This window comes from Xenopus laevis, chromosome 6L (genome assembly GCF_017654675.1).
Source record: "Xenopus laevis strain J_2021 chromosome 6L, Xenopus_laevis_v10.1, whole genome shotgun sequence".
NCBI classification, from domain to species: Eukaryota; Metazoa; Chordata; class Amphibia; order Anura; family Pipidae; genus Xenopus; species Xenopus laevis.
In genome coordinates, this window is record NC_054381.1 from 81,087,998 (window position 1) to 81,113,952 (window position 25,955).

The 25,955-nt window shown below is 39.2% G+C and overlaps 1 protein-coding gene across 1 annotated transcript in view; it reads left to right on the plus strand.

Annotated features, from left to right (window-relative positions):
- The first annotated feature begins 21,498 nt into the window (after nucleotides 1-21,498).
- Nucleotides 21,499-25,955, plus strand: part of basp1.L (brain abundant membrane attached signal protein 1 L homeolog) — a 62,709-nt gene continuing 58,252 nt past the window's right edge. The window contains 1 exon segment of the mRNA NM_001096343.1: nucleotides 21,499-21,613. The gene's annotated coding sequence lies outside the window, so the exon portion shown is untranslated.

The following is a 25,955-nucleotide window of genomic DNA, read 5'->3' on the forward strand; positions in this document are numbered from 1 at the left end:
TGTGTGTTTGTGTGTGTGGATGGGCACTAACCTTGGGTGGCAGGGTCCAGATCGTACAGGAGGGCTGCAGGCAGAGATGGGATAATTTTAATTGTTGATCCGATAAAAGGGGTGGAGCTATGCAGCCAGAAAGTGCGGGCAGCAGCAGAACATGTCCATTGCACGTGTCTGCGGCTGCCTTTGGTGCCCCTGGGCAAACGTGCCTCAGGGGCCACTCGTTCCCCATCTAGGCTCGTTGCCTAGGGGCTGGGGAACAAGAATTAACAGAGTGGGCGGCCTTAAAAGCCACTCCTCCGTTCCCAAACCCTTCAATGTTGTGGAACGTAGAATCTACGTTCCGTGGCATTTCAAGAGACTTTTCCACAGAATGCAGATTCAACGATCTACAGCATTTAAAAGGTTAAAATGTGACCAGGTAAATAGAGTATAAACAAACTCTGTTATTGTCTGTAATTGCATTTCATGATAAATACATTATTATTATTCAAACACTATGTCATCCTTACAGCCATAACAAATGATGGTGATGGATGAATTTCCTGTTTTGCTTTGTCGAGAAATTTGCAAAATTCAAAAAAAAAAATGTGAAATGGTGATAAATTCGCAAAACGTGTGACAATTTTGACATAACCGACAATTTTTAAACATGCAACTCTTTTGTCCAAATGCATTAAGGTCAATGGGTGCCTGAATAATTTTCGCGCAACAATTTTTACATGCAAAATATATTAAAGTCAATGGATGTCCGAATAATTTTGATGTGCGACAATTTTGATGAGTGACAAATTTTTTGTCGCAGCAAATTTTCCCACAGCAAATTTTTGCAGGAAAACTTTTGCTGTAAGTGAAATCCGGAAATTCGCAGTGAATCCATCCCTGGCGAATACATTCGCCCATCATTACTGAACACCTCTGTGTATTAAGTAAAGCCTATGTTATGGCATATATATTAGGCCTGTAACACATGGGGCAGGATGTATATTTTCTGTCCAAAATTTGCTAGTTGCCAATGAAGTGGAATCCTCAAGTGCATAACTTGCTGCTTTCTTGCACATTGACATTACCCATAGTTCCCCTGAAACGAGTATCTGCTAAAAAAAACTCTGTAGTTCTGTACCTGGCATTGGGGCCTCTAAGGAAACACCTGTTTTGTGCACAATGTTAGTTTGCATTCCAATTCAGAATTGAATTATTATTCCCCTTTCTGGTGTAGGCAAGTAAAGCTTATTGCATGGTGACCTTTCTATTGTTAATTATTTGTCTTTGTAGTGCATTTCAGGCAAGAAACAAAAATGAATGTATGGCAGAGGTTAATTACTTTACCATCAATGGACAAACAATGTTGTCCTGATTTACCTTCTCTGAAAATAGCAGGTTACCACCTACAGAAAGAGGTGCCATTCAATCTTTGCTGCTTTGGCATAGGGTGAGATTATTTTTTTCTTTTTCCCTATGAAGCATTATACTGTGTAAGAGCACACTTTGGGTTTTGTTTTTATTTCTGCAACTGTCTCTGCATCACAAGTGCATTAGTGATGTGACATAATGCCCAGAAAATCTGTGCAGCCTCCAACCTGTTCACTGACAATAACATAAGATGCATGATAACTTTAAGGGGCACATTTATGAAGGGTCGAATTGAATTCGAGGGAATTTTCGAAGTAAATAAATTCGAAATTTGAAGTAATTTTTTGGATACTTCGACCATCGAATAGGATACTACGACTTTGAATTTAGTTAGAATATTTGACCATTCGATAATCGAAGTACTGTCTCTTTAAAAAAACTTCGACTTCAATACTTCGCCAAAATAAACCTGCCGAAGTGCTATGTTAGCCTATGGGGACCTTCTACAACCATTTTCTAAGTCTTTACACATCGAAGTAAAATCGTTCGGTCGTACGCTAAAATCGTTAGAATCGTTCGATCGAATGATTTTACTTCGATCGTTCGATGGCCAAATTTGGTGAAAAATACTTCGACTTTGATATTGGAATTCAAAGTATTTTAATTCAATGGTTGAATTTTGAAGTATTTTACGCTTCGAAATTCGACCCTTAATAAATCTGTGCCTAAGACTACAAAGAGAATTGGGGCAGCTTTTCCCTTCCTGCCCTTTTCATACCTTTCTCTCTCTCTGTATATAACATTCCCGGACCACCTTCTTCTAGTACAGGGATCCCCAACCTTTAGAACCTGTGAGCAACATTCAGAAGTAAAAGGAGTTGGGGAGCAACACTAGCATGAAAAATGTTCCTGGGTGCCAAATAAGGGCTGTGATTGACCATTTAGTAGCCCCTTTGTGTATTTTCAACCAACATTAAGGCTCTGTTTGGCAGCACACCTGGTTTTTATGCAACTAAAACTTGCCTCCAAGCCAGGAATTCAAAAATAAGCTCCTGCTTTGAGGCCACTGGGAGCAACATCCAAGGGGTTGGAGAGCAACATGTTGCTCGTGAGTAGTGATGGGCAAATTTGTGCCGTTTCGCTTCGCCGAAAAATTCGCGAATTTCGCGCGAAATTCGCGAAACGGCGAAAAATTCGCGAAACGGCGCCGGCGTCTCGTTTTTGACGCCGGCGCCCGTTTTTGACGCCGGCGCCCGTTTTTCCGACGCCGGCGCCCGTTTTTGGCGCCGGCGACTTTTTTCGGAAAAATTTTTTTTTGACGCCGGCGAATTTTTACCGCGAATTTTCGCGGGCGTTTCGCGAATTTATTCGCTCGGCGCGAATCGCGCAAATTCGCCGCGAATTCGCGCCTGGCGAATAAATTCGCCCATCACTACTCGTGAGCTACTGGTTGGGGATCACTGTTCTAGTAGAACCTTCCATATTAAACTTATTCTGTGTCCAACACTGACATCTAGTGACCAAATGTGGTAATTACAATAAACCCTTTAACTTTAAAATATAATATGCAATTAACCCCTCTTAAACAGCCACCATTTAAACAATGTCCTTCTTGCTAACTTTGGAAACATATTTTCAGTCATCGAACATAAAGTCTTTGCATGATATACTGTATAAGTGCATGCCATTCCTATGCGAGAAAGCACAAGGTTCCCAGTATGAATTTACCATAGTTAACTATGCCTTTGTTTAACCATTTTAGTGATAAATGTCAGGCAATGATTCAACATTTCTGCTATTTTACTTGTGGGAACACTCTGAGATAAATATGTTCTATATGTGAAGCTATCACTTTCAGAGTCATTCTGTCACTGCATTTACTCACTGCCACTGCATTTACTCAGTCTTCCTTACTTTTTAATATGCAGACCTTTATACACAACATACTGCAAATACAATTCTAAACAGTGCAAACCACACAATCAAAAATTACATAATGGAAAGATAGCAGCAAACTCCCACGTCTTAGGAGAGTTTGTTAACCTCCTTACATTTCTATCAGCCCTACTCCTTCCTCTTCTATTTTTAGATTTCTACACTCTTTTCCATTTCTCTTCTCCTCATAATCTCTTCCACTATCTCCCCTTTCCCACTCAGTTCTCTCATTAGTATTTTTCTCTTTTGTGTGCGTTCATGCCTTTTATTTTTTCCTCTGATTTTCTCTACCAATTCTAATGATTTCCTCTGCCCCCTCTATTATATCCTTTCCCTCTTACATTTTCTTTGATGCCCCCTTTATTCTACTTTTTTTTGGTCCACATTTTCAAATTTTTAATGTCCTCAGCTTTTCTCTCCTGATCAGCCATTGGTTAGTTCTACCTATTACATTACTCATTAAATTAGGCTTGAAAAATGTTCTGTTGAAGTCTGTCTTATACATGTTAATTAAAATGAACTGTTCAGAACTCTTAGCTGACACCCTTTTCTTTGGAGAGAAAGCAACTACATTTTCCATCAGTAGTTCAATGAATTGGATTTGTCCTTAGCATATTTTTGCCCACTGTCTGAAGTATGTATGGTATTTGATATTTATTGCACTAAGCAGGGCAAAACCTGAAACTGAATTTAAAGATTTTTTTGGTATGAGTACAATTAAAACAAATCAGCAGCCCAGAGAGAAACCTCTGTGTAAACAACCCCCTCTTTAAGTTTACAAGTATAAAGTTTAAAACACGACTTAACTTCAGTTTCAAATTTATACACATTTAGTGGAAAAAACATCAAAAACCATATATATTTCCTAACTGAAACAATAGGAGAATGAATGGTTTGGTGGTACCTACTAATGAGTACGTAAACTAAATTAATGTAATATATTAATGCTTCTGACTTTAAGTTGCTTCATCTTTATAAATGCCCAGAAGCAGCTACATGTCTTTCAAAGAAGCAAATGAAACAAATGAAAGCATTAAAAATAAATGAAGGACAAGGAATTGGCTATTTACTGATACAGGTGGTATTACCTCAGTTGCAAAAAACACCTTGGAATTTAGTAAACAAACCAGTTTGACTAAATTAAGTCACCTGGATAAAATGTAATACAAAATCCACAGGTTTTCTCTGAATGGTTCTAGAGAGATTACATTTAATTCTAACAACTACAGCTACAAAATTACATTTAGAGAAATACCAAGAAAGTATTACCTCACTGGCAAAAAAGCATCTTGGAATTTGCAGTGAACTAAACAAAAACTTTTGACTTTACTAGAAAATTCTAGGTTTTAAAGAATGATTTGGCATATTAAACAGTGTATGTTTATAACTGTGCTGGTATGGGATCCCTTATCTGGAAACCTGTTATCCAGATATCAGTGAAAGTAATTTCCCTTTTCTCTTTTAACAAAAGAATCATATTAACTTTCTTTAATGTTTAAATTTTATTTGCAGTCTTAAAGTATGGTGGTCCAAAGTCAAGAGAGTATATTATTTAAGAAAAAACCCCAAAACATTATGGACAATAGATCATCATCAACATGCACCAATCGAATTGGACACAGGCATCATTTCAATGCAAACACTGGAAATGAGTGTGTCTGAACATCAAAGATTTTCAGCAAATTTGTGTCAGACACAAAGCTTCCTTGTGGCTGCAATTACACTGAAATTGTGGTGGGAAACTTTGCATTGTCTGTTAAAAACATGTTGAATGTGCCCAATATTTCACTTTTCAAACTACACTTGACATTTATACACCCCAGGCCACTAGAGGATATCCCACACTGATGTCTGAAAATTAGTGGTTATTTTCTACCATAAGTATGGTTGCTGACATGGCATGCCAGGTCTATGTTTTTTTCCAGTGTAAGATTTGGTTCTTATATTCTCTGCAGTTTCCATAGCAATCACTCCTTCCAGGGTATTTGTGGAAGCTTGCAGCACCTCTGAAATCGCCTTGATGCCTTGCAGGCTTCCCAGACTCCGCTACCTCCTGTCTCTGTTGCACCACCAACCCCAGTTTTGGTTCCCGCTCCATTGACCAGCGGGGAGAGTTTTTCCTGGAGACCCAAGATCTCCGCTCCTTTTCGATATTCTGGTGATCCAGAGACCTGTCGGGGTTTTTTGAATCAATGCAAGATTCATTTTGAACTCTCACACTTCCCGAATGAGAAGTCCAAAGTGGCCTACGTCATGACCTTGCTTCATGGGAAAGCCATGGCCTGGGCTTCTCCTCTTTGGGAACGGGATGATCTGTTGGTTCACAACTCCACGGCATTTATTTCCACTTTTCGTGAGATTTTTGATGCCCCCGACAGGAAGGAAAATGCCTCTACTCCCTCCTGAAAATTTCCCAAGGGGCACTCTCCGCAGCTGAGTACACCATAGATTTCCGTACCATTGCCGTGGAGGTATCCTGGAACATACGAGGCCCTTGTAGCTGCCTTCTGGAACGGTCTCAATGAGTCTGCTCGAGATCTTCCTCCGCTGTTTGAAGACCTGGTCTCTCTGGTGATCCGCATTGATGTTCGCCTGAAGGAGAGGCTTTCGGCCAAGTCACAAGCCCATAGATTGCTCCTCGACTCCAACATCCCAGCTGCTCCGGCTAATTCTCTTCCTGTGCCGAAAGAACCCATGCAGCTGGGGGCTACCAGACTTACTCCTGAGGAAAGGTCTCGTCGCCTTACAGCAGGTCTGTGTCTTTATTGTGGCCTGAAGGGTCACTTTGTTAAGACCTGTCCTAATAAGCCTCAAACTCGGCTGCAGGGAAACTCCAAAGCCTAGGTAGGTGGGTGGAGACCGTCCTGGGCACTGCCACTTCTTCTCCATCAAGAAATTTCTCTCATCTGTTGGTTCCCTGCTGTATTAAACGTCTCTCCAGGACCATCCCTTGTCAAGCCTTTATTGACTCAGGTGCTGCTGGGAACTTCATTGATCTCTCTTTTGCCCAAGCTTCTTCCCTGCCTCTTGTCCCTCTTCAAGTGCCTCTGGCAGCTCATGCGATTGATGGACATCCCGTCTCTCCTGGTCTTATCACCCACTCCACTTCTCCTCTGTATTTGCAAGTTGGTGACCTCCATAAAGAAGAGATCTCATTTCTGGCCATCTCCTGTCCTTCGACCCCTATCATTTTAGGGTTACCCTGGCTCCAGTTACATAACCCTATGATTGATTGGTCTTCTGGAAAGCTGTTCTCCTGGAGTTCCTGCTGTTCCTCTAATTGTTTATCCTCCTCATCCTCATCTCCAGTCTCTATTTGCTCCGTCTCCACGTTTGAGTCTCTTCCTTCCTGTTATAGAGACTTTTCTGACGTCTTCGAGAAGAAGAGTGCCGAGGTTCTTCCCCCCCCCACGGCCCTATGACTGTCCTATTGACCTGACCCCTGGAACTGTCCCTCCTAAGGGAAGAACCTACCCTCTGTCTGTGCCTGAAACCCAAGCCATGAAGTACATCCAGAAAAATTTGGCTAGGGGGTTTATTCGGAAGTCCAACTCGCCTGCTGGTGCTGGATTTTTCTTCATCCAGAAGAAGGATGGGGGTCTTCGGCCATGCATCGATTACCGGGGTCTAAACAAGATTACCGTTAAAAACAGGTATCCTCTTCCCTTATCCCTGAGCTGTTCGATAAACTCAAGGACGCCAACATTTTTTCGAAGCTGGACCTGAGGGGAGCCTATGATCTGATTTGGGTTTGTCAAGGGGATGCATGGAAGACAGCGTTTAACACACGTGATGGCCATTATGAATATCTAGTTATGCCATCTCTCCTCTGCAACACGCCCGATGTCTTCCAGGACTTTATGAACGATATTTTTCGAAATCTCCTCTATTCTTCTGTTGTTGTCTATCTGGATGACATTTTGATTTTTTCTTCTTGTGAGTCTCTCCATGCTTCTCATGTGAGGCAAGTTCTTCAATGTCTCAGAGAGAATCATTTGTTCGCCAAGATCAACAAGTGCGAGTTCCATTAGTCGAAAATTTCTTTCCTTGGTTATGTCATCTCTCCCTCCGGCTTTGAAATGGATCCGGCCAAGGTTTCGGCAGTCCTGAATTGGGTTCCTCCCTCTAATATGAAAGCAGTCCAACGATTCTTGGGGTTTGCCAATTTTTACAGGAAATTCATCAATAATTTTTCCGGCATTGTCCTCCCCCTTACTGCTCTTACCCAGAAGGGAACACGATTTGTCTGGTCTCCTGTGGCTCAGAGAGCGTTCGACAATCTGAAGCAAGCCTTTTGTTCTGCTCCCGTCTTAGTTCATCCAAATGTCTCTCGACCTTTTGTTTTGGAGGTGGATGCTTCAGAGACCGGTGTTGGAGCCATTCTCTCACAGCGGCCTGATTTCCAGGGTCCCCTACACCCTTGTGCCTTTTTTTCCCGGAAATTTTCTTCTGCCGAGAGGAATTAAGACGTTGGCAACAGGGAACTTTTGGCGGTTAACCTGGCTATGGAGGAATGGCGTCATCTTTTGGAAGGTTCGGTTGAACCCATTACCATTCTTACGGACCATAAGAACCTGGAATACATCTCTGCCGCCAAGAGACTGAATCCTCGTCAAGCACGTTGGGCCCTCTTCTTTTCCAGGTTTAACTTCATTATCTCCTATCGTCCTGGTTCAAAGAACTCCAAGGCTGATACTTTGTCCAGATCATTTTCTACTGATGAAGTTTCGGTTCTTCCTCCCATTCCCAATATCCCTCCTGAATGCATCGTTGCTCCTGTATCCGTTATTCCTCCTGAGTGTCCTCCTGGGAAAACCTTTGTGCCTGCTTCCTCTGTTCCTCAAGTCCTGGGCTGGGCTCATTCTTCAAAGTTGGCAGGGCATCCTGGCGTCGGTAAGACCTTTGACCTGATGTCCAGATATTTTTGGAAGCCCTCCTTGAAACAAGATGTCTCTTTGTTTGTATCTTCCTGTGTTATCTGTGCCCAACAGAAGATTCCAAGATCTCTTCCTTGTGGCCTTCTTCAACCTCTACATACTCCCTCCCGACCCTGGGTTGACATTGCTATGGACTTTGTGATGGACCTACCCAAGTCTTCGGGGATAACTACCATCTGGGTTGTCGTGGATAGGTTCTCGAAGATGACTTGCTCAACTTTTTGTCAAGGAGATCTTTCGTCTGCATGGCATTCCTTCCTCCATTGTCTCTGATCATGGCGTTCAGTTTGTTTCAAAATTCTGGAGGGTTTTTTGTAAACTTTTGGACATTCACTTAAACTTTTCCACGGCTTACCATCCTCAGAGTAATGGCCAGACTGAGAGGATGAATCAGTCTTTGGAGCAGTTTCTCCGATGTTTCATCTCGCAAAATCAGGACAATTGGTCGGATCTACTTGGGCTGAGTTTGCACATAATAACCTTAAGCATTGCTCCTTAAACTGCTCTCCCTTTTTCTGTGTCTATGGTCTCTCTCTCCTTCAGCTCTTCCTCCAACTGCTGATAAGGTGGATGACTGGCTGTTTCGGGACTTTCAGAAGATCTGGACAGATGCTCGTTCTGCCCTTACTAAGGCTTCTTCGCGCCAGAAGGTGGCTGCCGATAAGCATCATCGCCCTGCTCCCAGGTTCAAGGTAGGGGACTCTGTCTGGCTCTCTTCCAGAAATATCAAGATCAGGCAGTCCTGCCCTAAGCTGGGTCCCCGTTTCCTCAGTCCTTTCAAGGTTAAGGAAATCACTAACCCAGTGTCAGTGAGGTTGGACCTTCCTCCCAGCATGAACATTTCAAGCTCGTTCCATGTTTCTTTGCTCAAGCCTTTCGTCCAGAACGCATTTTCGTCTATGGAAGCACCTCCTCCTCCTGTTCTCTTGAATGGTCATCAAGAATTTGAGGTGCAAGACATCATCGATTCCCGTAAGTCTAGAAGGGGAGTCCAGTACCTGGTCCACTGGAGAGGCTTTGGTCCTGAGGAGAGATCTTGGGTGAATGCTGCTGATATACACAACATAGGGATGACTGTGTACTGGGGTTAATTTCAAGCTCTCTATCTCAGAAAAAACATCCCCGCTCCAGGTGTGACAAGGTACTCCAATGATTCAAATTAACTGAGAGAAAGCACGCCAAGCAGATTTACTGCTAAGTGGTTTATTGTTCAGACAACATGTTTCGGGCTACTCGCCCTTTATCAAGTGTAAAACAGACAGATTAATCACATACTTTTAAGGGTACAGACAGGAAGTGAGGTCACACAGGGTGGGTGTGGGTTACCTTAATTAGGTTCAGGTCATTAACCATGTAGCCATATTACATATGAAAAAATGGAGGGATTGCCATAGTATCTAGACGTGTAACAAGTGCAAAGAAATAAATTATTCAATAGAAAAAACAACATAATTGTATAAAGAGTCCAAAGTTCACATGTAGTACTGCCCATTGTTAGGGCCTATTAAAAAAACTTGATAATCCTGTGTAGTTAAGTAGGAAGCCGTACAAACTAGTATATTGTATCTATCTTGGGCAAGGAGATATTTATCTGAAAAAAGGAAACAAATATAGAGTCAGTTTCAAACATAGGCAACATTGTAGCAGCATTAAAGAAAACATTTTACACTCCAGCTGTCATTCATGCCTTTTGGCTGTAATGTATCAAGTCTCTTTATCCAGTAAGCTTCCCTTTGTAGTAACTTCTTAATAATATTCCCACCTCTCTGAGGGGGGTTGACTACTTCCACGACTGCCCACCTTAACTGGGATTGGTTGTGACTAGCAGAATTAAAGTGTCTCGACACTGTAGTGTCTGTGGCTGTTCCTTTTTTAAAGTTACGTATACTTCCCTTGTGTTCCTTGATGCGAGTTTTTACCGGTCTTTTAGTTTGACCAATATAAACTAGACCACAGGGACATTTGAGCAAATAAATAACGTAACTTGTGTCACATGTGGCATAGTGTTTCAAATTGACCGGAGTACCCTGTGTAGGATGTCGCATCACTTCTCCTTTAATGATGGAAGAACAGCAATTACAACTTAGACATGCATATGTGCCAACTTTTGGTTTCCCTAGAAACCTTTGAGTTCCCTTTTTCTGAGGGGGGTCAACCTCTGAGGGGCATAGTAAATCTCGGAGAGATGAACCTTTTTTATAACTGAAGACAGGTGGATTTACGAAAACACTCTTCAGTGTTTTATCCTGTAGCAGTATTGCCCAATATTTGTGAATGATATGCTCTATTTCTTTGCTGTGGGTATTATATTGGCTTACAAATGGGAAAACTTTTTTGCTGCATTTTGGTTTATAAGTTAACAGCTCTTTTCTAGGCAGTTTACCCACTTCCATAGCACACTTATCTATATCTTTAGTCTTATAGCCTCTTTTTACAAATCTTTGTTTTAGAGTTTCAACTGCTGAGGAATAGTTACCTAATAATAACACATCGTTTTTTTCAGTATTTTTACGATATAAAGTAGTGCTGATATTGCCATTCACAATAGTCAGTGTGACGTCAAAAAAATTTATCGTCTGTCCACCTGTTTCACTAGTAAACTTAATAGTAGGGTGTGCTTTATTAGCATTGTTTACCATTTCATCAAAAGCCAGATCAGGACCTTCCCACAGGACTAGAATATCGTCCACAAACCTGTAATACCCAAATGATGTATTGTAAATAGGGTTCAATCAAAAACAGCTGTTTTTCTATTTTGTGGACAAAAATATTGGCAAACGATGGGGCTACCGCCGCTCCCATCGACGTCCCTTGTTTTTGCCAGTAAAATTCTCCAGAGAACCTGAAGTAATTTCTCTTTAGGACAAGTGAAATACAATCCAGTAAAAAGAACAGCAGGTGATGGGAGATGTTTGTTTCCAACAAAGCCTCTTCCACGTAACGAATGCCTTCGTCTTGTGGGATGGAAGTGTAGAGGCTCTGTATGTCTATGCTATACATTTTAACATTGTCCTTTACTTTTCCCAGGTCCCTCAATTTACACAGCAAATCTGTAGTGTCTATTAAACAGGTGGGGATGTTATTAACCACATGCTTTAAGAAGCTGTCAACAAATCTAGAGAGTGGTTCTAATACAGAATCTATCCCCGACACTATTGGCCTACCTGGAGGGGTTTCCAGGGATTTGTGTATTTTAGGCAAAAGGTAGAGTACTGGTATTCGTGGGTGTTCTTTGCATAAAAAATCTTTTACATTATTAGGAATGATACCATTGTCTGCTGCTTGGGACACAAATAATTCAATTTCTTTTTTAATTAAGTTGGTGGGGTCATTTGCAATTTTTTCATAGTGGCCTGGTGTATTTAATTGTCTAATGGCCTCTACCAAGTGTGCGTCCTTATCCATAACCACGATAGCCCCTCCTTTGTCAGCTTTCCGTATTATTATTAGGTCATTTGTTTTTAGACTTTGCAGAGCTGACCTCTCTTTAAAGGTTAGATTATTCTTTACAGATATATTTTTATCCCAGGTCTTTTTTACTTCATACGTGACAATTTTTTCAAAGGCAGATAAAAATTCGTTATTAACATCTGGTATAAAAGAACTAGCTTTTTTGAAACCTTTAAATTTATCCGCAGCCTCATTCTCACTAATGCCTTCATTCGATACACATGGTCCAAAATGCAGTTTAAGTTTAATGTTCCTCAAAAATTTTTGAAAGTCAATGTCCCATGTAGCATAGTTAATATTATGGGTCGGTACAAACCCTAGCCCCTTGTTCAGTACCTGTAATTCAAACTTAGTCAAATCATACGAGGATACGGCAGGGCCGTATCCGCTTGTTCTTTGCCCTTCTCCCTTTCCAGCTTCTCCTGGGTTTTAAGTACAGCAGTGTGGATGTCTTCTAACTTAACAGTGAGCAGCATTAAGTCTTGGCTGCATTTATTACATATTTCATACCAATGTTGTTGCAGCAAGGTGTTTTCTGCACATAAGTTTGGTTTGATGTCGAGTCTCAGACCTCTTGGTATTCTTTTCACTTTTAAATGCTCAGCCAAAGAACTCACGTGTAAGCTGGTATGTATCTCTTTACGTCGTAAGTTGAATAGTTCCTTCTCTGTGCTGATAGCAGTTGTTTCTTGTGTGGAAAGCAGGTTTACTGCTTCAATTTTACTCAAAATCCTTCCAACATCCTCCTCATCGTAAGCAAACGTTGTTGCCGTAGAAGGGATAGAATCCTCAGACATATTCGTGCAACCTTAACAACAGTCCAGCGGTGTCCAATATACACAATAAATGCTGCTGATACACATGCCCCCCGATTATTGAGGTCCTTCCACAGGAAGTTTCCCGACAAACTCTGGGAGCCCCCGGAGGGGTCTTGTGAAAGGGGGGGTACTGTAACACCCGCCACTGGTTTTGAGCGCTGGCGCATAAGCGCAGGCACGCGTCAACTTGGGCAGTGGCGTCGAGGCGTCCGCGCATGTCAAATCGGACGCCTGCGCAGGAATGGACGCTCGCATACTTAGGAGCAATGACCTCTAATTTGGGCGCCTGGCTTCCTATTGGTCCCTGATGTGTCTGTCTTCCTCAGCCTGCTCCTGATTGGTTCCTGTTCCCTTAAATACTTTCCTCTTCCTCCTCACATTGCCCAAGCTGGCTTCAGTTCCTACTGTTCCTGCTAAAGCCCTGGTTGTTCGAGTTTCCTGGTTTTGACCCTCTGCCTGTTTTCCTGACCGAACCTTCGCTGCCTGAATCCGACCTCTGCCTGCATTTAACTACGCCTTAGCCTGACCCCTTGGTACTTCGCTTCTTTGAAACCCGTCTTCTGGAAACGACCTTTGCCTGCACTTGACTACGCCTTGCCTGATCCCTTGTTACTTCGCTCCTGGTAACTTGCCTGGTTTCTCTACCACCTCCGCAGCAGAAAGCCCGGGGCCCCAAAAGGGCGTCGGTGAATACCGGAGCCGTAGAGAGGTTCCTGTTACCATCAGTTCTCCTGGATCAGCTACCTTCCTCCGGGATCCGAGGTAAACAGATCGTTATAGTAATGCCTTAAACCATATACCTAAACTGAACAGCAGTGATGGATTATTTGGGTCTCAGACTAAGCTGCACCCAATTACATACTCCCATCAGTGCACAGAAAAAATTAAAACAATTTCCCTCGGTAAGCGGTAGAAATGGATATTGACTAATATTTTAACCTCCCTTCATCAGGTACAACTTAATTTTATAACTTTTTTTATGTCTTTATGACATTATTTTGATATAATGTGACCCTTAAGTTTATAACATATTGGATACATTGCCAATGACATGACAAAATGTGGACACCATCATTGCAAAAAATTCTGAATTTAATTTATCTCTACAAAAATCAGTATTTGAGTCTGCTTGATAAAGACCTTGTCTACCAAAGACTGTCCACTACCTGTTAGTTTAACAGCTCACTGTAAAGTATGGCTGTAGTGAGGCTCTCCGGTGACAGGTTTCTTTGCACAGGTTCTGCACATGTAATTGTCTTCTACCATGTAGCTCCAGCAGTGAACTGAATCCGTGTGGAGCACTTACAACAACAACAGCATATAGTGGCACTGTTACCACCAATTGTCTGTATTACATATGTGGTGTCTACTTCCTCACAAGTTATGTCACTGTCCAAGGAAGTAGAACAAGTCTTAGATTTGTACGCATAAGCTACAGTATAAGTTATAGTATGCTGTCTTTTTATCATCATTGTAGGCCATATACTGTATATATTTGTGTTTGGTTCCGTTAAAAGGTCACAGGTGATCACAGATTGAGTGTAGTACTTTTAAGGTATTTTTATTAGCGCCAGGCAATTGATTATTTTATGGTGTGTATATACTGTATGTATATGTATCTATACATGCATGTTGCTATTTTATACAATCAACCAAATGTTTGATTACATTTTTATCATGTAATAGACTGTTGACTGACTAAAACTATTTGCTAATTGGTTGCTTTTGGCAATTGCAGTAGTGAAATAACTGTATAAAAAATACAATTATTTCCTATTGCTCTGTAATAATAAAACAATATTTGTACTTTATGGCAGCTAAGCTGCATAAAAACAGTACCTTGTACCTGATGGTAATTAACCTGCATGAATCCATGTTGGTGGGTTGACTTAAAGGAGAATGAAAGCTTACCCGACATAGTTTGTTGGAATGTAAGACCTCCTGATAGTGTCCTGAATCGCTAGGTTTTTATTGCTGTAAAGGCATTCAGCTACCCATAAATCATGACTCTAGCTTTCCAAACTGCAGACCCTTTTGCACATGTGCTAAAGCCCCTTCTACAGAAGGAACATGCGCCATAATGAGAGACAACGGGGATACTGCCCGTGGCAGTGGGGGTGTGGAATGCTGGCAATGCAGTGACATTACTGTACTTCTACGGAGAGCTTTGGAAGACTGGAGCGTGCAGAGAGAAAGGAAGCAAAGTAAGGGGAAAAAGTGAGTGCTTAGAACACCAATTGAAAATCATGTTAAAATAAAACAGACTTAATTTTAACCTTTCCATATCCTTTAAGATTTGGTCATCCAAACTACGGAAAATTCCTTTATCTGGAATACAACAGGTCCAATATATTCTATAATATATATATACTGTACATATATAACTATGTTATATAAGAACCTACATTAGCACAGTCTTTGGCCTATAAACTTTAGTCTGATCCTCTCTGCTCATCTGCTGTTTACATTGGCCCACAAGGACAAACAAGGGTTCCAGATGTGTTAGAACTTATAGGCTGGCATTTTTACAGACAGAGATCCACAGTAGAGGAGAAGGTTAGTCAAGAGTGTAGTCATAAAACAGATAGAGGTCAGGAAAGGAAAGGGCTGCCTACTCCATGCCCTTTCTAGGGTCAAAAAATAAAAGCCAAATTGCAAGGCAAACAGTCCAATAGGGAAAGTAGAGACAGAAAAAAGAAACATGTATTGACCAAGAGCCAGGGCAAGGATCAGGAAACAGGACTAAAGGAATCATGACAAAGAGCAAGTTATAGGGAAGAACTTTTGATATGAAGCATAACAAAAGTGGTGTAAAGGTGATACCTTTATTGGCTAACTAAGATGATTATCACAGCAAGCTTTCAGAACATTGCAGTTCCTTCTTCAAAGCTCTGACAAAGAGCAGAGACAGTGCAAGAAAATAATCAAGATGCAAGACCCAAAGAGCATGCCCAGAAAATCACAGAAAAAGGCCTACACACAGATGAGTGAGGGGTACATAACTGGAGGTATTGAGAGATATCAGGCAATGAACCATACCTGCTGCATTGCAACTGAGAGTAATAATGAAGACCCAGGACATTTGTCCATGTGGAAACGCTTCAGTGCAACACATTTAGGAGCCTTCGGTCTACCCTTGCAGCCTAATAGTAAGGCCTGACAGCCACATAATACTGTGCCCTGGGATCAAAGTTTTCAGAGAACAGAAATAGATCACAGGCTGTGTGATACAACCCCCTCATGAGAGAACAAATACAGTAAGGTTATTTATTAAATGGTGGCACTGAGCTTTAATTTACACTTTGTGGCAAATCACCATAATAACTACAAAAAAGCTCTTTTGCTTCCATAATTTCAACAGACGGAAGGAACATGTAAAAGTCACATAACAAGGGGGACTGCCATGGGTACACTATTCAGTTTATTCTTTTTCACAGGAAGCAATGTCATTTTTTGTAGAGGGGAGCAAGTTATTGCTGCCTATCTCAGGGCAATTTGGCACAGAATGTGCATGATGGTAGTGTGTAAAGTTAATGTGGCCTTATAGTAACTCTCTGGTTTATATAGTGTGGTATAGAAATTTAGACAATTTGGGCCAGCGATAAAAAAAATTTCTTCTTAGGATGGTATGGTGAATCTAATACAGTATTAACATAATTTATTAATGTACTTAATTATTGATGTACTTAAATACTGTAAACTGTTTAAGAACACTCAAAATGTCTGACCTAACTGAAATGTGTATAAGAGACAACTGATTCTGCTGAGGTTAAAAACATACATAATAAACTATAAAATAATCTCTTTCCACCAACACTGTAAAACATAAAATGAATACTTTGCAAAGATAAAAATAGATTGATTCTGCTTTTGAATATTATTTCTTCTTTCTGGTATTTTTGATTATGCCTTCCCTTTTGTTAACTTCCCTTTTTTATAACATTTTGCTGCATTAGTTGTTTTTTTAATGGTCTTTTGAAACCATTCTAGTTAAAATGAAGACGTTTCTAATGGTCAGACTGGAATTTTCTGTGCATCTAGTTGATACACAAGTACAATGCTCAGGCACAATTGCTATGGTAGTGAAGGATCTCTGCAATAAAGCCATAGTGCATTATGTAGTCAAATCAAATTAATATATAGCTTCTTATTATCAAAGCATGATAATGACAGTTAGATTTTGTTATATTCATAGCCTACCTAACTTGTTCACCCTCCATAAGATTTGTTGACTTTGAGAAATCAGGAATATGCAGCCTGCTCTCTGAAGACACGTCTTGAGAGCCCCCTCCCTTTACATTTTCTCCTGAAATCACTAGTTTCCATAGCAACTAAAAATCATTATTCCAATCACACTAGCCTCAATGCTCACCGTTGCTCTTGATCAGAGAATAGAAGCTAAGCTTGCTCACAGAAGATATATATATTTCTTGCAGTGCAACAGTTTACTGTGGGGAAGGGATCATCATGTAACTAACTACTACCTAAGCATAATGTAAGCATGTATATTTAAAAACAGCATACAATCACACAAATGGCTTTGTAGCTTCTTGCTGTGTAAAATGACAATGTACTACTTTGGGCAATGTGAAAGTGGATAAAAGATATCCAAAGAGCTATTTATTTGTTTTTTTCTGTTATTTATATATTTTTGCTTGTCTTATAGAGAAACATTTCATTCACATCATTAACATCCTGCAACAGGAAATGTATATCCTAATATAATACTTACTAAAGAATCTTATCAAATGTGGTTAATACATATGAGTACCACCATTTTGTGATGCTCTGTTTGCTCACTGATCTCATGACAGGAATTAATGGAACCAATAGGAATTTATTTTCTTTTATAAAAAAAAATGAGTATGTTTATGCAAAAGAGTTGGGTTCTTCCTATCTGTATTTGTTTAGAGACCTGGAAAGTTCAGTGGTATAGCTGTCCTTTAATATCTTTTACTCTCAACCAATCTACCTACATGTTTTTCTGTGCAGTAATATGGCACACTGCAAAATCGTATACTATATTTCCATAAAAACTATGCTCACTAATATTTCTGTGGACAACATATCAGTAATCAAGCTAAGTTCTCATTACTGATAGCGCCTAAAACTGTAGGTTTTATTTCCTCAGAAGCAATATTATGAATGAATATCACATTACACACATATGCCCAAACACTAAACAACCACTTATTACCATAAAAGAGATTATCCAAATCTGTAAATACAGTGCTAGAACGATTACAATGCTACCATTATGTGCTTTTCTGAGAGATTCTGTGAAAACACATTTCTTGCAAGCATTCATCACAGTTTACCTATTGAGAAAACAGGTGCACATAGGAATTATCTAAGAACTAAACCAGCCTCATACTGGCACTTGCTGAAAGGTTATTTGGTTTAAAAAGGGTATAGGGTCAAGGTGCTCTGTGTTAACTTGTTCCATCTTGATTTGGCTTTATTGATTGAATGCCTATACAGAAATAGCAGAAAAATTCACACACGTTACAAGGGGGACAGTTGAAAGGAAAATGATCAGATAACAGACCTGACAAGAGTTGGCTTGCCTAACAAGGAGTGGGTTTACCAGATGGTTAAAAGTTGTTTGTTCTTCTGTATGCTAGAATAATGTGCACTCTAGTGGGCAGCTAATCTTTATACTGTGTCACAACACATCAACAGTATTTTTCAAGTGCTATCAATATTATACACATCCACAGTAAACATTCAGACACAGTAAACCTTGGGTGGCATTACCTGCAGAAGTTAAAATACAAATTAGGGGTGTGCTGTTAGATATCCATTCAACAAAAGTTGAAGCCAAAATATCAGAATATCAAAGTTGCGGCTTCCACTAAACAAAGAGGGGAAAACGTGCTATAACAACAATATGTATGTATGTATGTATGTATATTTTTATTTGTATAGTGCTCCTTGAGGGCTGCACAGTGTGCATACTGTAAATATTTGCAATTTGTGATAATGCCATATTTAAAAAGCTCTTCAGGACAATTGCAGAGCAAAGAATGTTTACTAATCTGGTCCCATGAAAAACTTAAAATGGGTGTTCTACTGTAAATGAGCCCCACTGTATTTTACACAAGAATTAATTTCTCAGACAAACAGATGTATTAACAGCTAAAAGGTGACAGGTTCTAGTTGATGTATCAGGTAAGTGCAATCAGATTAGGATGAACTCTTAGGGGCAGATTTATTATTAATTGAAGCTCTGGTTCAGACATATTGATGCAAATAAAAAATGTGTTTTTCTGGCATTGATTGCCTTACCAGTACTCATTCAGATATACAAGTTAGGAGGCATTCAAGGGGACACCCATGTTCCCACCATTTTCCACCCTCTCTGGATGAGGTGCATGCCTTGTGGAAAAATAGCAATGTATTCTCTATAGAAATGTAATAAATTAATTAAAGGTGTATTTGGAGACCAAATTAATCTGAATGTATAAAAATGTATTTAAAAAAAATTATATTTAAAACTTTTTTTTTTAGATTAATTTGGTCTCCAAATACACCTTTAATCAATGTATTACTTTTTTGTTATCCTCAAAAGGACTTTGGGGATTTAAGGTGTGTTCCAGACCAATTAAACAGACTTCTCTTTAATTCTCAGTTGTTAGAAATGTACTTTAAGATGAGAAAATCTGAATGAAAATGGTTAATCTACAGACATTGTAAGACAACATATTAACAGCTAATGTTATGTTTGTGCAGTCTCGGTATAATGGCAATTTTCCAAGATTATCATAAAAAAAATTTATTTTACAGTGTAGCCGTTCAACTGTTTGCTGTGTCCTGAGAAGTTAATATTTTACTAATGAGATCTAATCATTGACTTGGATTGTGTACTGAAGATATCTTAGCAGAAAATCATAAAAAAAGTTTTGGGATTCCCCAGGGCCTTAGTTATTAATGTTTGGTTGAATACATTTCTAATGGGGACTTACAACCTGTTGTGAGCTCTTATTGAGCTCTTATTTGAGTGTATATTGTCCCATAACAAAATGATAGCATCACAGTATGACAGTCATAGATATATGATCAAAATATTTACAAGTGTTAAACCTGAAGTGAAAACAATTACCCTGTTTATGAAGCAAAGTTATTGCCCATTCATTTAAACACAAGAACACAATTTAAAGAAATGACACACATGCACACATCAATTGGGCACTTTAAGTGGCAGCATCACATAGGCTTGATTGTAAATCGCCTGACAAGCACTGAGTTAAATGCCCTGTGTGACATTGTTTACTATTATTGTGTTTTACACTGCAACATTTCTAATGCTTTTTTCTGCACTGGTAGCACTGGAGCTGAATTAACCAGATGAAATAGGCCAGTCACTGCTCAGGCTGCCTGAGTGGTGACAAGCATTTCTCCAGCAGCAGAAATTTCTCATGCCCCAATGCATTAACGTTAATGGGCATTTTTTAGGCCAAATAAAACAACATGGCAGCTTCTACTTGTGTGTATAAATTTAAATATTACCATAAGGTATATTATGCTCTAATATGCCTTATGGTTCATATTAAATGTTTATATAACCCCTTAACTGACTTTCTGCATTTCAAACCAATGATGTGCTTTGCACAAGAATACACTACTGAGAACAATTAATTGTTTTTACAGTTTAGGGAAACTGTCAGTAATATTCTTATCGTGAAGTATAATTTTTACACATTCTCCTAAAACTGTTACAACATGTTGCTTTCTGTAAAGCTCTAAATCAGCTCTTTTTGCTGTCCCTTTTTTCCTTGATGCATTACGTTAGCAGGCTCCAGCAGTTCTTATTATAAAAGATGCAAGAGATTAGCCAGGCAGCTGTGCAATAAAAAAATACACATTCGTGGAACACTGAAAGACTCAGTATACAATACAGTCAGATTTAGCACACCTACAGCACAGTGATAGAGCACTGCCAGTATACTTAGAACACACCGATGAAACACTGTCAAGCTACTGTAAGTACACTTAAAACACACTGATTTGCATATTTAGATCTTCTGCTCTGGTGTTCCACCTGTTCTGCAGAGGGAGCTAAAGATCTGAAAAAAAAAGTTTAGCCAATGCCAGATACTGCTGAAAGCCCAATCAATACATATACTGTATATGTCAATGTATTTATTATTATTTACACAGCCTAAGCCTAATTTATGTATATATTGACATATATAAATATATTCTGTAACATATTTAAAACAGCATTATCGAATACATGTACGCAGCCACCCCATAAGCCTAGATGACAAATAAAGTATTGCAGAAACAATTGCTGATTTCGATGAAATCTGCACTGGGAGAATGCACTGCATGCTCTTTCATTCAAGGGTAAGTGGATGGATGCTATTCCACTTGGGTTCCAATGCAGTTGAAGATTGTAAATCCAATAATATTTCCTATTTTGAAGGTTTGAACTTTCTCCTGTTATAGTTCCTGCTTGCTTGTGATTCCCAGGACAAGCCCCAATAAGGTCAAATAATGCACAGATCCATCAATGTTGAACCAACTGGGTTGCAGCCACAAATAATCAGTCTATGTAGCTCAGGGTAGCTCTGGCATGGAAGAGCAACTAATATTTTATCTTGAGGTTACCAGTTAGCTGGAAAGAGGCAACGCCAATCCGTTGTTGTTCATTCTCCAAAAGAATAAAGAAATGCACTTTATTATCTTCTTTTGAAACTACTGTATGTGGATCCACTGCAGGTGCCCCTTGTCAGCCCCAGTGGCTGCCTTCATGTTAACCACAGATCAGGGAGCCCTCCTATATTTGAATGTAGGTGAGAACAGTACACACACAATTTTATCTTAAAGAAAAAAAAAAGTCATGAGTGCCTTATGGACTGGAGAGAGAGAAAGAGGGAGGGTGATGAGAAAGGGAAAGGGGAAATGGGGGTGGAGAGTGAAAGAAACAGGAGGGGAGGAGGGAGAGAATTGCAGAGACAGCAGCAGCAGCATTGCTCCAGCAGCCTGTAATCACTAGAGCCCCAGCCACCGAGCAAGGGAGCCACAGCCACTCATACTAACCAAGGCAACCAGTAGCCAAGCAGGAAATCTTGTGACACCAGGACAAACAGACACACACGGACAGACAGATAACTCTGCAAGGTAAGGATCAGCACACGCACTGCCCAGCACAAAACATATTCTAGTTCATATATACATGCAAGACATTTTTAAGCATGGATGTACTAAGAACATCTAGAATACATCTAGATGAATGGAGGAACGATATTTTATCGTTGTGCAAAGATATAGGTTGCAAAAAAAGAGAACCATTTTATATTTTCCCCACAAACCAACACTGCAGTGTAAAAGCAGACCATTGGTGGGAAAACGGAGCTATAGACCCCATGCAAAGCCATACATGTGTGAGTAAATGCATAGAAACATACAGACACAGTGCAGCCCAGGAATGCATTATTTTAACGTTGCTGCCTAGGAATAATATATTACACCGACCGAGGAATGTCGGGGGAGGGAATGGTAGCACTGAAAATAGCCTCTTTCCAATAATATGTAAAATGGAAATGTGCATATAATAATCTGGAATCTTAGCGTGTGAGTGGGGGGGGGATACATGACATACATACTCTTTCTTTTCAATGTATAATTCTGACCCTGAATTATTAAGATTCACTAATGTCCTTTGGGCGTATCTTGCATGCACTCAGTGGGATGGCTTAGCAGTGCATGACCCTTTACTGGGCACAGCGCAGGCGGCTGTATCTTTATGTGCAGTGAAACCTGTACCTATATTCACCTACATCCCGATCTGTCACTAGTAATATGAAAATGTCTGTTGCTTTAGAAGCACTGTTGCTCCCAGCATATGGCTGTGCATGATGCAGTTCCTATACAAAACATAGGCAACAACAGCTGTAAGAAGTGTTAGAGCTGCAGCGGCCATGGAACCCTATTGTCTGGCTGTAAATATTATTTCAGTTGGGGGCACGTGAAGAAGCAGCGACCCTGTTGTCTCTACTAATAAAGAATCTGTATGCTTGTGAACTGTAAGATGGGTTTTTTATTGAGCTAATTCTACAATATTGCTGCGAGGGGGGGGAGCCTCAAAGGATAATAAGACCCCCGATGCTTAGTTTCCAGTTATATCGTGAACACTGCAGTAGAATAAATGAGTCTGTAACTGTAATTACCTATTCCTTTGTCTTTGGCTCACGCATGCCCATACGAGTGGGGCGTGGAGACTTTTCTTCTTATAGCCCCCAATCCTCTGCCTGGTGATCGCATTATCCCATAAATGAACATTGCAAGGATGCATTTCGGATTGGATGCTGATGCTCAAACACCATAGCAGAGAGAAAAAACACTGTGAAAGGCAGCTACACATGTTTATGGGGATTAGGCATTTGCTGGCTATTCCTTTTCATGTATCACATATAAATAATTCAGATTTTATTTGGGCAGAACATTTTATCTGTGTGATATAAAAACCATGGCAACCCTCCACAGCAATATGAGACAGCTTCATCTATAGAAATGCCTTTGTATGCCAAGGAGGCATTTGCCAATGTTTTTTTAATCCTATGCATTGTTTAAAAGAATGACACATGTATAATGATGAATACTATAATAATATGAATAATATTTATTACAATTATAACCTAAATATCTAAATACAATACATTTAAAACTGATAATGATCAAATGAGGATACATTTATGACAGGTAACAGCAGTGGCTTTAGTAGGACCCTGTCTAAATCATCATTGTATTGATTTTCATTGATCTGAGTCTTTGATTAGAAAGCAGCGTATAGCCTTCAGGAGAATAGTAGGTGCTACTTGTAATTTACCGAAAATTGCAGTCATCTTGTTTTCTATGGACCTAGAGAAAGCTCTGAAACATATTTGCTAACCATTAGCTAGTGACCTTAAACCCCCTTTTGAGCCCTAATGGGGCATATTTACTACCACTGTGCACATTTGCATGTTGCAGCAACCCATAGCAACCATTAGACATCTTTGTTTAACCAGCTGCAGGGAGAAAAGTAAAAGTTACATTTTATTTGGTTGCCATGGATTATGACACTAGTGCAAAATTGTTAGCAAATGAGCTCATACACAACTATTTTACCTTATTTACATAGATGTTACACAGTAACTGCAAAATTACAGTGGTAAGCAAACACTATGTGAATTATGTAAACACCTTATTAATAAGGAAAGTGATTAAATGGCAGGGAAATATGCTATTAAAAAAACATTATGTGAAATGAAAACAATGATGTTTTTACAAATACAGTGATATAAATCCAAATTATTTACAGGGTGTGGTTATAGGCTTGCAATCTTTTGTGTCCTGTGGCTAATATATAATCATCACCATCATCATCGTTTATTTAGATAGCATATTGATTTATAGCAAAAAGTAACAATATTATAACAAACAAAGGTTAGAGAATAAAAATGAGATCAGATGGCCTCGCTCATAGCAGTTAACAGGATTAGGGAATCCCTTTTCCTATTTTAGGAATATTTATCTTTCATTTTGCTTGCCATCTAGTAATAATGTTTTTGGGCCCTAAAGACAGACTCTGGCTCCACCCCTTACACACTTTGGGGTTATGTAATAAAAACCACTAAGTTTGCTCAGAAGCAGTAACCCATAGCAACCAATCAGCAGGAAGCATTTACTGGTCACCTTTTAAAAAGTAAACATTTTATTGGTTTCCCCTGGACAAATATAGTGACTTTTATTGCATATGGGGGTTAGTGTTAGAAAAAGGAACTGAAGAAAATGGAATGCCAAACCCCATGGTTAAAAATATGGAATCAAGTGTCCATAGGGGAAAGGGTGTTTGATTGGCAGTGTTCCTATAAATAAACACTGGTCAAGGTATGGATTCAGACCTCCCCTACAGTATTTTGTATCTCAACCTGAAAGAATCACGCTTATTATTACAGTTGTAACTATTTAACTAATTTACAACCATTGAATGTTGCATCTTTAGTAGATGGTTTCTTATTAGGAGTGGGAAAGAAAAGTGACAATATGCATACCATTCCATAAAATACCAATCATTTTTTGAACTCTGCATGGTGGGAAAGTAATAACAACAATTTTCCATTTCAGTGAAACATTGACTTTACAGTAAATTGGTAGAAAGATGAATTTTTGCTTATTTTTGCTCATGACAAAATATAACTGACATAAGCACCCTATATATTTTAAGCAGTTATGAGCAAATCTACAAATCCCATCAGTCCTATCAATCACTCTTGAATAACAGAAATGTGGAAGGTTGTCCATCCATTGACAACTGTATTTTTTATGCCTATGGTTGAGTTATTTTTTTTTTACTTATTTCTCTGTGATAGGGCATCACTTATTTTGTCTTTTTCCACATCTGGTGTTTGCCTTGGCAGAAATCAGTCTCAGAATTATCTGGTGACAGCAATATATATATATATATATATATATATATATATATATATATTTTTTTTTACAGGATAAAATGCAGAGAGCAAGTTCTATGCTTGCAATAAGCCCTGCCTCCATATTTCAATAAGCAATGGACATTAAATAGAACACAAATTATATTTGCAATCAAATAGTTTTTTGAAGATAAAATCCAAAAGTTGTAATGACAGTTTTAGTCTGTATGAAAGCCAGGATTTTGATTAGCGATCCAAAATACAAATTGGGTAAATCAATATTCTTTTGATTCCATAGAGAGATGGGGCTATGGCTTAAGTCTATAATAACTGATCTTTCCATTGCATTAGTAAAATAACTAGAAAGTTGGATCACACATAAATAAAAGCTGTGCCTGGCAAAGAATAGAACGAGTCAGTGCAACTGCTGCCATAATATTCTATTTGCTTCATCAGTTTTAACTAGGTCATTGATTGTTCAGTTTCAGTCTGATAGGTGGTTCTCTCAGAGACACAATGGGGATAGGGTCATTTGCAATGGTGACACAAGCTCCAGTGAACTGGTATGAAATGAATGTCTTGCTAGAAGTAACATGATAAATTGAACCATTTTCATTCAGTAAAAAAATGTGCCTGGAGCTAATCCACTGTAAAAATATGTATTAGGAAACAGACTCAATAGGTAGCACAGGGTGATGCCAATTTGTGGTCTGTGCTCACAAAGGGAAATTATATCACATAAAACAAATATTTCACAAATGTAATTTTATACAGAGAATAACAACATCAAAAAATGGTTGAGTGAGCACATCTTAGTTGGTTTACAGTATGGGCACTTGAAGGACTGAAGCTAACTCAAAACAGTCATCAAATTGCATCTTTGCATATTTATACATTAAAAGTCTGCCAGTTGCTGGTAGATTAAGTCAAACATTTTTTTCCCTTTTTTTTCTTAAAGCCAATAATGATAAATTCATACAAGTAGTCAGTATTAACCAAACGACATTGTATTGTTAGCATTGTTTAATAAGCTTACAATGACTGAAAAGATC